Raw genomic sequence first — 8,466 nt, 5'->3', positions numbered from 1 at the left:
GCCTAGAATCCCCCAGTGAGGGGCTGGGGGCGTGGCTCAGTGGTAGATTTCACGGATGATTGGAGACGTTGTATACACAGGTCCAGTGAGAACATAATGTCAACACTGTTTGTTGACTCGACCTTCAGGTTCCAGCTACAGACCAGGAACAGAAAACCTGTTTAGAAGCTTAAGAACGCAAACAAAGGTCCTGAGAGTGGAGCTGAAGGTAGAGCCGGGGACAGAGGCGGGGCAAGGGCTGCATTGCATAATGTTAAAAGATAGTGTGACTGTGACTAACTGCTCATGGCTCACTAAAGGTCCAAGGCTGCTGCCTCAGTCATCATCATGACTCAGAAGAGCTGAGTTAGATAGTGAATGATTATATCAGGAAGATATTGAAGTGAGGGTGAGCTGTGCTTTCAAGGACACTAATCATGAGTAAGACTTAAACAGTTCTGGTCTTCATAGTGAGTTCTAGGCCAGCCAGGCTTATATAGCAAGACCCTGTCTCAAACAAATAAGCAAGCACACAAAACCCCCAAAGATGCCAGTCGTAGGAGGTGATGGGTGGATAAGGGGGCTTGCCGCCAAGCCTGACGACCTGAGTTCAATCCTTGGAATCCATGTGACGGAAGCGACTGTCTTCTCATCTCCACACTCATGCTGTGGTACATTCGTACCAATTCACCCCCCCCACACACAGAAGTAAAAATATTAAACACACATACACAACAACAACATAAAGGTGTTGAGCTAGCCCTGGTGACACAGACCTGTCATTTCAGCTACTCAGGAGACTGAGATAGGAGGGAGCAGAGGTCTAAAGGCCTGTCTGGGTTACGACGGGTTCAAGTCCAGCATGAGTAATTAATGAGACCCTATGGCAGAGGAGAAAGTTTTCAAAAAGAGAGCTGGAGATGTAACCCAGTGTCAGGCTATGCACCTGCCTAGCAGCTGGAAGGTTCTGGATTCAGTGCTAAACAAAATGACAAACTGGCTCACGGCAAAGCCAGTCAAAAGTTGTTTCTGTAGGAAAAAAAGAAAAGTGGATTGATTAACTTGGAAATAAAAACCAGAAGAAATCAGGAAACGGGGTAAGAATTGATCCCATCTGGGGATAAGTATAAGGAGATGCTGGGCAGCTGACCACCCCCAAAGGCATATCTTTTTTTTTTATTGAGAAATATAAAATATGATTTAGTTTAAAACTATGTTTAGTCATGTCTTTGTGTAGGGAGACACATGCCAGGACACGTATGTCACGGTGTAGAAATCAGAAAACTACCTGTTAAGAGTCAGTTTGTTCTCTCTGCTTTGTCAGTCCTGGGAATCAAATTCAGGTCATCGGCTCCGCACTGAGGGAGCCTTCACTGAGACCTTCACTGAGGGACGGTCTCACCAGCTCCCCGATAAAGGAGGCCAATTAAGTCATGTCAGTAATGTGCCCCCTTCCCTATCCTTTTGTTTTTCAAATAACTGGATGGTCCTTACTTACAGAGTTAACAATAATAAACCCGCAGACCTGTTCGGAAGACCTCTACCTACCATGTCTCCTTAAACATCTGCATTTGCTTATAGGGCAGCAGAAGCCGACAGCGTGACCAACCTACAGTTCACTGTCTTCTCTGTGTGATGTGGGGAAATTTCACGTAGTTAGTGTTAGGTTTCAAAACTGGGACAAATGGCTGAGGTGTCTGCTTAACATATTAAAGCGGACCTGGCTGCTCTTAACATGCTCTTAACTATGCCATACTCTGTTTGTGGTTGCAAATATTTTTTTTTTTCCTAATTGGTTGTCTTTGAAACTGTGCTCCGATGCTTTTCTCACTCATCACGTCTTTGTTTGTTTGTTTGTTTCTTTTGCATCCATTTCATTTTTTTTTTTGGGGGTGTGGCGGGGGTTGTACAGTGCCATGGAAAGGACGTGGAGGGCAGAGGACAACCTTTGGCATTTGATTCTTTCTTTCTTTCTTTTTTTTTTTTATGGTGAAAAAAAAAGTGTATATTTAGAATTAGTCATCTGGACTCAGTTTAGATGATCCCAATCTTGTTGGCAACGTCCAGAGCATCATAATCAGGAGCCAAGCGGACATACGCCTTCTTCTCTCCATCAGGCCTTATCAAGGTATTGACTTTGGCCACATCAATGTCATAGAGTTTCTTCACGGCCTGTTTGATCTGGTGCTTGTTGGCCTTGACATCCACAATGAACACAAGTGTGTTGTTGTCCTCTATTTTCCTCATGGCTGACTCAGTGGTCAGTGGGAATTTGATGGTAGCATAGTGGTCAAGCTTGTTTCTCCTGGGTGCACTTTTCCGAGGATATTTTGGCTGCCTCCGGAGCCGCAGTGTCTTTGGCCGCCGGAAGGTGGGTGACGTTCGGATCTTCTTCTTTTTGTGGCTGTGGACGCCTTTCAGCACTGCCTTCTTAGCTTTCAAGGCCTTCGCTTTGGCTTCGGCTTTGGGAGGGGCAGGAGCTTCCTTCTTCGCTTTCGGCGCCATCTTGGCGAAAAGGGTTGATTCTTTCTTTCTACCGTGTGAGTCCTGGGTTGCTAGGCTTAGCAAAAAGTGCCTGTGCCTGGTAGGCCATATCTCACCAGTCTCATTCATTTTTTTCTTCTAGATTAGATCTCATTATGTAATCTAGACTGGCCCAGACAACGCCTGGCTTCCTTCTTATTTCCTCCTCCTCCTCCTCCTCCTCCTCCTCCTCCTCCTCCTCCTCTTCCTCCTCCTCCTTCTTTTTGAGACAAAGTCTGATACCCCAGAGTGGCCTCCAATTCCTCTTGTAGCTCAGGCTGTACTTGAATCCCTGAGCCTCCTGCCTCTACCTCCCAAATACTGAGATTACAGGTCTGAGATGTCACAGTTATTGTTTGATTTTATGGGATTTCTTTTCTTCTCCTCCTCTGTCTGAAACAAGGTTTTTCTATATAGTCTTGTCTAGCTTGAAATTCAGTATATAAACCAGGCTAGATTTGAACTGGCAATCCTCCTGTCTCTGTCTCAGGAGTGCTGGGATTATAACTACTCACCACCATGCATGGCTTTTATGTCATCTTAAAAAAATGTCATTTTTCTGTACAGTATGTGAGTGTGTATGAGGTATGTATCCACTCTACAGGTCCCCCTATTAATAGCATATTTTCGGAAGACAAGGAGGTGATCAGGACAGTAAATGAAATGTCATCGGCTGGGGAGCACAGGAGAAACTAGAGGCATATACAGTTTGGAAGCTTCTGGAGTTACTCAGGTGAAATGTGAATGCAGGTATACTGGAAACAGATGAAAACCAGCCAAGGGCAAGGCTCAGAGGTAGATCATTTGCCTACAATTCCCCAGTGGGAGGCTGGGGACATGACTTGGAGACAGAATACTTATCTAGCATTCAGAGGCTCTGGATTCAGAGGCCAGCACTGAAAAAAGGAGGAAAGAAGAACACACAGAGAGAGAGAGAGAGAGAGAGAGAGAGAGAGAGAGAGAGAGAGAGAGAGGAGAGAGAATGTATTTCTACTCTAAAAGTAGAAGAAGGAAGTAGGAAGTCTGAGACCTAGTGGAACATATGGGGAAATCTCCAAAGGGTGTTGAAAGGATGACACAGAGTATCAGATATGGATTTTTTCTGAAGCAACCCCTGGGCTGCTGTAAGACTCCCCTGTTGCTCATTCTGCTAGTTGGACTGGGCCAGCCCTGCCCTGTGGTCTGTAGAATTTACCAAACCTGTTGCTGGGTTGGATTTAATGTTCATGTCAGACTGGTTCCTTCCTAAACAGCCGTAGGAAGTGTAACATGACATCACAATGGTATCTTTATGGAGGGTTTTACTATTACACCATTTTGTTGTTGGTTGCCTATTTTAAAATTTTCTTGCCAGACATGGTGTAGCAAGCTTTTAATCTCAGCACTAGGAAAGCAGAGGCAGGTGGAGCTCTGAGTTGGAGGCCAGCCTGGTCTCCAGAGCAAGTTCCAGGTTAGCCAGGGTTATACAGAGAAACTCAGTCTTTAAAAAACAAAGCAAAAAAGAATTGTGTGCGTGCGCGTGTGTGTGTGTGTGTGTGTGTGCGCGCACAATTTAGCAAGTGCCTTTACTTGCTGAGGCACCTCACAGGTTTTGTTTTGTTTTGGTTTTGGTTTTTTTGTTTTGTTTTTTGTTTTTGTTTTGTTTTTTGGTTTTTCGAGACAGGGTTTCTCTGTGTAGCCCTGGCTGTCTTGGAACTTACTCTGTAGACCAGGCTGGCCTCAAACTCAGAAATCCACCTGCCTCTGCCTCCCAAGTGCTGGGATTAAAGGCATGCGCCACCACTGCCCGGCTTCAGGCTGGCTTTTTTGAGAGGTACAAGTAAGTAGCTCATTGTAGTTGAGGCTTATTCTCCTGTTTCAATCTTCCGAGTGCTGGGATGAGAGGCATCAAGCACGGCTGATGGCAGCCAGATTTCCGAACCCCGTTGCCTACGCCTCTTCCCTTGCCACTTCTCTCCCTTAAACAGGTTAGTTTTCAAATTTGAAGGGGGGAGCCTCGGGACCAGCGGTGCCTTCTATCAGCCTAGTCATTTTCAGCTGACAAAAGACATGAGATCACAGGTGAGCCAGCATCAGGGCGCCACACGAGGTGGCGCACAGCCACGACCCCGCATTGACCCAAGAGACCGAGTTGGGCTGCCAAGGGGAAAGGCAGGGTCACGCAAGCACAAACGTCTGTAATAGCCGTGCAGGCGAGTAGCCAAACCTTGGCTCTAAGCCCAGGAATGGGCGGAGCGTCTTTGGGAGGAAGAGGGGGGCGTGGCCCCAGAATCTGCTGGGTTTGGGGGCGGGCCTTCTCTGAGGAGAGAAGAGGGGCGTGGCCTTAGAAACAGCATCTGAATTGAGCGCCGCTCGGCTGCGAGGCGTGCCTTTTTCGAGGAGAGATGAGGGGCGTGACCTAGGAGCTGAAGGATGGGTTTAGGGGCGGGGCCCACACGGGCCGTACCAACAGCAGGGATTTAAAAGGGGAGCAAAAAGAAAGAGGGCCTGCCTCAAGAGCGCGCGCGCGGCTTTTGTGGGCGGGGCCTCGGCGGTGTTGGCCACGCCTCACCCCCGCAGCCTCCCGGGCGGTGGTAGCGCCCCAGTGGTGCGGGCTTGCGTCCGGCCCCACTGCCTCAGAGACCTACAGGCCCGCGCGCCGTGTGTGATCTGGTCGGTACCGAGGAGCGCAGGGTGAGTGAGGCACGGGGGACCTCAGGGGAGCTCCGCGATACAGGGTCACCTCTTGTCGCTGCGATTATCCGGTTTGTGACTCAGGGGAGGATTTTTAGGCCGATCTCCGCGCGACTCACCCGGTGCGGAAGGTGAGACGTCCCACCTCGGCCCTTCTCCCTGGGATGGCGCTTCCCACCACGACCTAACCTGTCTCGGGGCGTATTGAGGGTCGTCCTCCCCATAACTGCCTTCACCTGAGGGTCGGATCTTTGCATCTGCGGGTGGGGATTCGGTCCTCAGGACTTCTTCCAGGCAAAGCAACATTCCCTCTTCAAGCCTCAGTTTCCCTACCTGTGAGACGGGACTTTTGGGCAGCAGATTATGAAGACTACTCACTTTAGAATGAGCTCGATGAGGGCGAATAGGACCCGGCAACAATCAAGTGGTCGCAGTGGTGGTGTCACCCTGCGTGCATCCTTGTGGGGCAGTCCCCCTCTCGGGACAGTGCCTGCGACACACCTTTGTCGGGCTCGCTTGAGCAGCAGTGACACCCTGAGCTCTTGGGAGTAACTGGGTGAGAGGTTGTGATCTGCTGGGCAGCAGGAGCAGGGCATCTTCCAGGGAACTTCTCTCTCTCTCTCTCTCTCTCTCTCTCTCTCTCTCTCTCTCTCTCTCGTTTTCTTTTCTCAAGACGAATCAGCATTGTGTAAGCTAGTGACTGGGACTGAGGATTTCAGGGGACATTTCAGTGAAAGCAGTGTGTGTTTGTAATACATCCATCAAACTTAAGTGGGTCGCCCTGAGCCTGGCCACGCTGCTGGAATAATGAAAACACAAAGGGAGACGCAACTGGTGGGGGTGGCCCTGGGTTCGAGTTTTACCACCTTGGCAGGACACAACTTTTTTGAGCCTGTTATGTCCTTAGGGGCCCAGCTACCCAACCCTAGGGTTGACTTTGTGTGTGTGTGTGTGTGTGTGTGCATGTGTGAGAGAGAGAGAAAAAGAGAGAGAGAGAGAGAGAGAGAGAGAGAGAAGGTTTTGTTATGAAGCCTAGGCTAGCCTGCATCTTGCTTTGTAGCCCTTGAACTGATTGATTCTCCTGTCTCAGCCTCCTGAGTACAGAAATTATAGGTATGTGCCACATGGCCTGACTAGGGTTGTGACATTTTTGAGAACAAGCGATAATCCTGGAGCTGTTCCAGTGCTTAGGAGGTTTGAAGCAGGAGAATTGCTTGAGTTTAAGGTCAGCAAGTTCCAAGTCAGCCAGGGCTATCTATTGAGACTATCTCAGGAAAACTGAAGAGAGGAAAGAGGCTGGGATCCTTGCTGGTGGGATTGAGAACTGGGCTGGTCTAAGCCAAGTGGTTATCTAACCCCGGAGATGTGTTCTTAACTACACAGGGCATTAATTTTTGGAGCTTTTGTAGCTTTGGTTCATTAAACACGCATTAACTCTACCCCCATAGATCCCCTGTGAATGTTGATCTTTGAATTGGCTGCATGTGAGAAAATGGCCCAGAGAGCCCAAATACCAAAACCAGTGATCACAGAATAGTCCACCTTGGTTTTGTTAGTATTCCAGTGGCTCCTTTAAAGAGTTCTCACTTTCTATGGAGAGCAAGTGGCTCTTAATTTTTATAACCTCTGATACTGAAATTGGTTTCATTGAACACATTGCTCAATCATTATCAAAAAAGAGGCCAGAAAACAGGCCCACACCAGAGAGGGCGGAATATTATCTTACAACCCTCACATCTGGCATTTGAGAAAGTAAGAGGTAGGTATAGACTGCAGAAGATTCCAGAGATGGACTTTGGTACCTGGAAATCACAGGCTTAATGGCAGCCAGGATACCTCAAGTGAAGACATCTTGATAGAGGGAGTTTATAAATGAACACCCACCGGGATGTCTGTGCCCTGATAAACCTGAAATTATAGGCCCATTCATTCTGGGTGGAGGTTTTCTTAACTCCTTGGAAATCAGGATCTGCATTTGTTAGGAAGGTCTCTGTGTACTTAGGAGCTAGACTGTTTGAAAGGAACTTCCTGCCAAGAGCAAAACATTTACTTACTAAATCCATGGCACATTTCAACATGACAGTATTCAATCTAGTTGTGTTGAGACAGGATCTCAGGTGTTCCAGGCTGATCTTGAATTCCCAAGCCTCCCGCTTCTGCCTCCTAAATGCTAGGACTAAGAGCCACCTGCATATAGAATCTAGTTCTTAGGGATGTCCCCTCTTTGTGAGCGCTTACCCAGTTGTCATCCTCTTTGTCATTCTAGAGGCCTGCTGTAAGCGCTTGACACACCGGGCCAGGCCTGTGGGCTCAGTGAGATGGCACTTTCCTTAGTGTCTGTCTTCTTTATTGATTTCCATACTGGTATTGATTGTATATTGAGCGCATTCCTTCACATCCGCCCTCAAGGCTCTGTTCTTTCTTTTCCCATTTACCATGTGCTAGACACTTCACCAACCCACTCAAGATCTCTCAAAAGAAGAAAAACGAAAAGATACAATATCACAAAGTACAACAGAGTACATACCATCCTGTAAGTCTTACTACATACTTTATGTTTGTTTCTTTCTAAAAGAAACAGATAATTTGTATCTTAGGGACAGAAAATACCTTTTCATTAGGTTTTATTTGTTTGTTTGCTTGTTTTGTTTTTAACCATTTGTTGTTTGTTTTGTGACAAGGTCTTGCTAAGTAGCCCTGGCTGGCCCAGAACTATACTTATAGAACCTAGGCTGGCCTCAAACTTGTAGCAATCCTCCTGCCTCAGCCTCCCTCCCATGTGTTGGGTTTACAGGGGTAGGCACCAGCTTCCTGATGCCAGATCCTCCATCTTATTTATTTGACACGGGCTACAGTGCAGAACTTGTCTTTCCATACACTTCTGTTATTTAACATCTGACAGAATCTGGACTCGAGGCAGCTGGTATAGAGGCACTGGGTCAAAGGTAACTTATCTGCTAAGGCAAATGGTAGGTACAGGCCAGGCTCTGATTTCTTCATCAGTAGGGCTGGAGAAAGAAACCCTGTTCCATAGGTCTCCCAGATTAGCTCAGAAGCTTACTTTTTATTTTAATTAAGGGTTTTTTGTTTTTGTTTTTTTGTTTTGTTTTGTCTTTAGTCGATGGTTTTTGTTTTGTTTTCTTTCTTTCTTTCTTTCTTTCTTTTTCTTTTTTTTTTTTGGTCTTTTGTTTTTTCCTCATGCACCTCAAAGTGACCATGAACTTCTAGACCAAGTTAGGGCTCCCTCCCTCCCTCCCTCCCTCCCTTCCTTCCTTCCTTCCTTCCTTCCTT

At 47.2% G+C, this 8,466-nt stretch overlaps 1 protein-coding gene and 1 pseudogene across 3 annotated transcripts in view; one reads left to right on the top strand and one right to left on the bottom strand.

The window, feature by feature from the left end:
- Positions 1-8,466, top strand: part of LOC114620073 (NADPH--cytochrome P450 reductase) — a 60,763-nt gene that overhangs the window by 9,479 nt on the left and 42,818 nt on the right. The window contains exon 1 of one of the 3 annotated variants that reach the window (XM_028766080.1): positions 5,073-5,175. The exons of 1 other annotated variant lie outside the window; for it this stretch is intronic. The gene's annotated coding sequence lies outside the window, so the exon portion shown is untranslated. Of the gene's footprint in view, positions 1-5,072; positions 5,307-8,466 lie in introns of those variants that run through there. One more of the 3 variants, XM_028766079.1, reaches the window with a different exon arrangement.
- Positions 1,954-2,496, bottom strand: LOC114620075 (annotated as a pseudogene).

The sequence above is a fragment of the Grammomys surdaster genome, unplaced genomic scaffold (assembly GCF_004785775.1).
Source record: "Grammomys surdaster isolate TR1022 unplaced genomic scaffold, NIH_TR_1.0 166, whole genome shotgun sequence".
Lineage (NCBI taxonomy): Eukaryota > Metazoa > Chordata > Mammalia > Rodentia > Muridae > Grammomys > Grammomys surdaster.
This window is presented reverse-complemented; position numbering and strand designations above follow the sequence as displayed.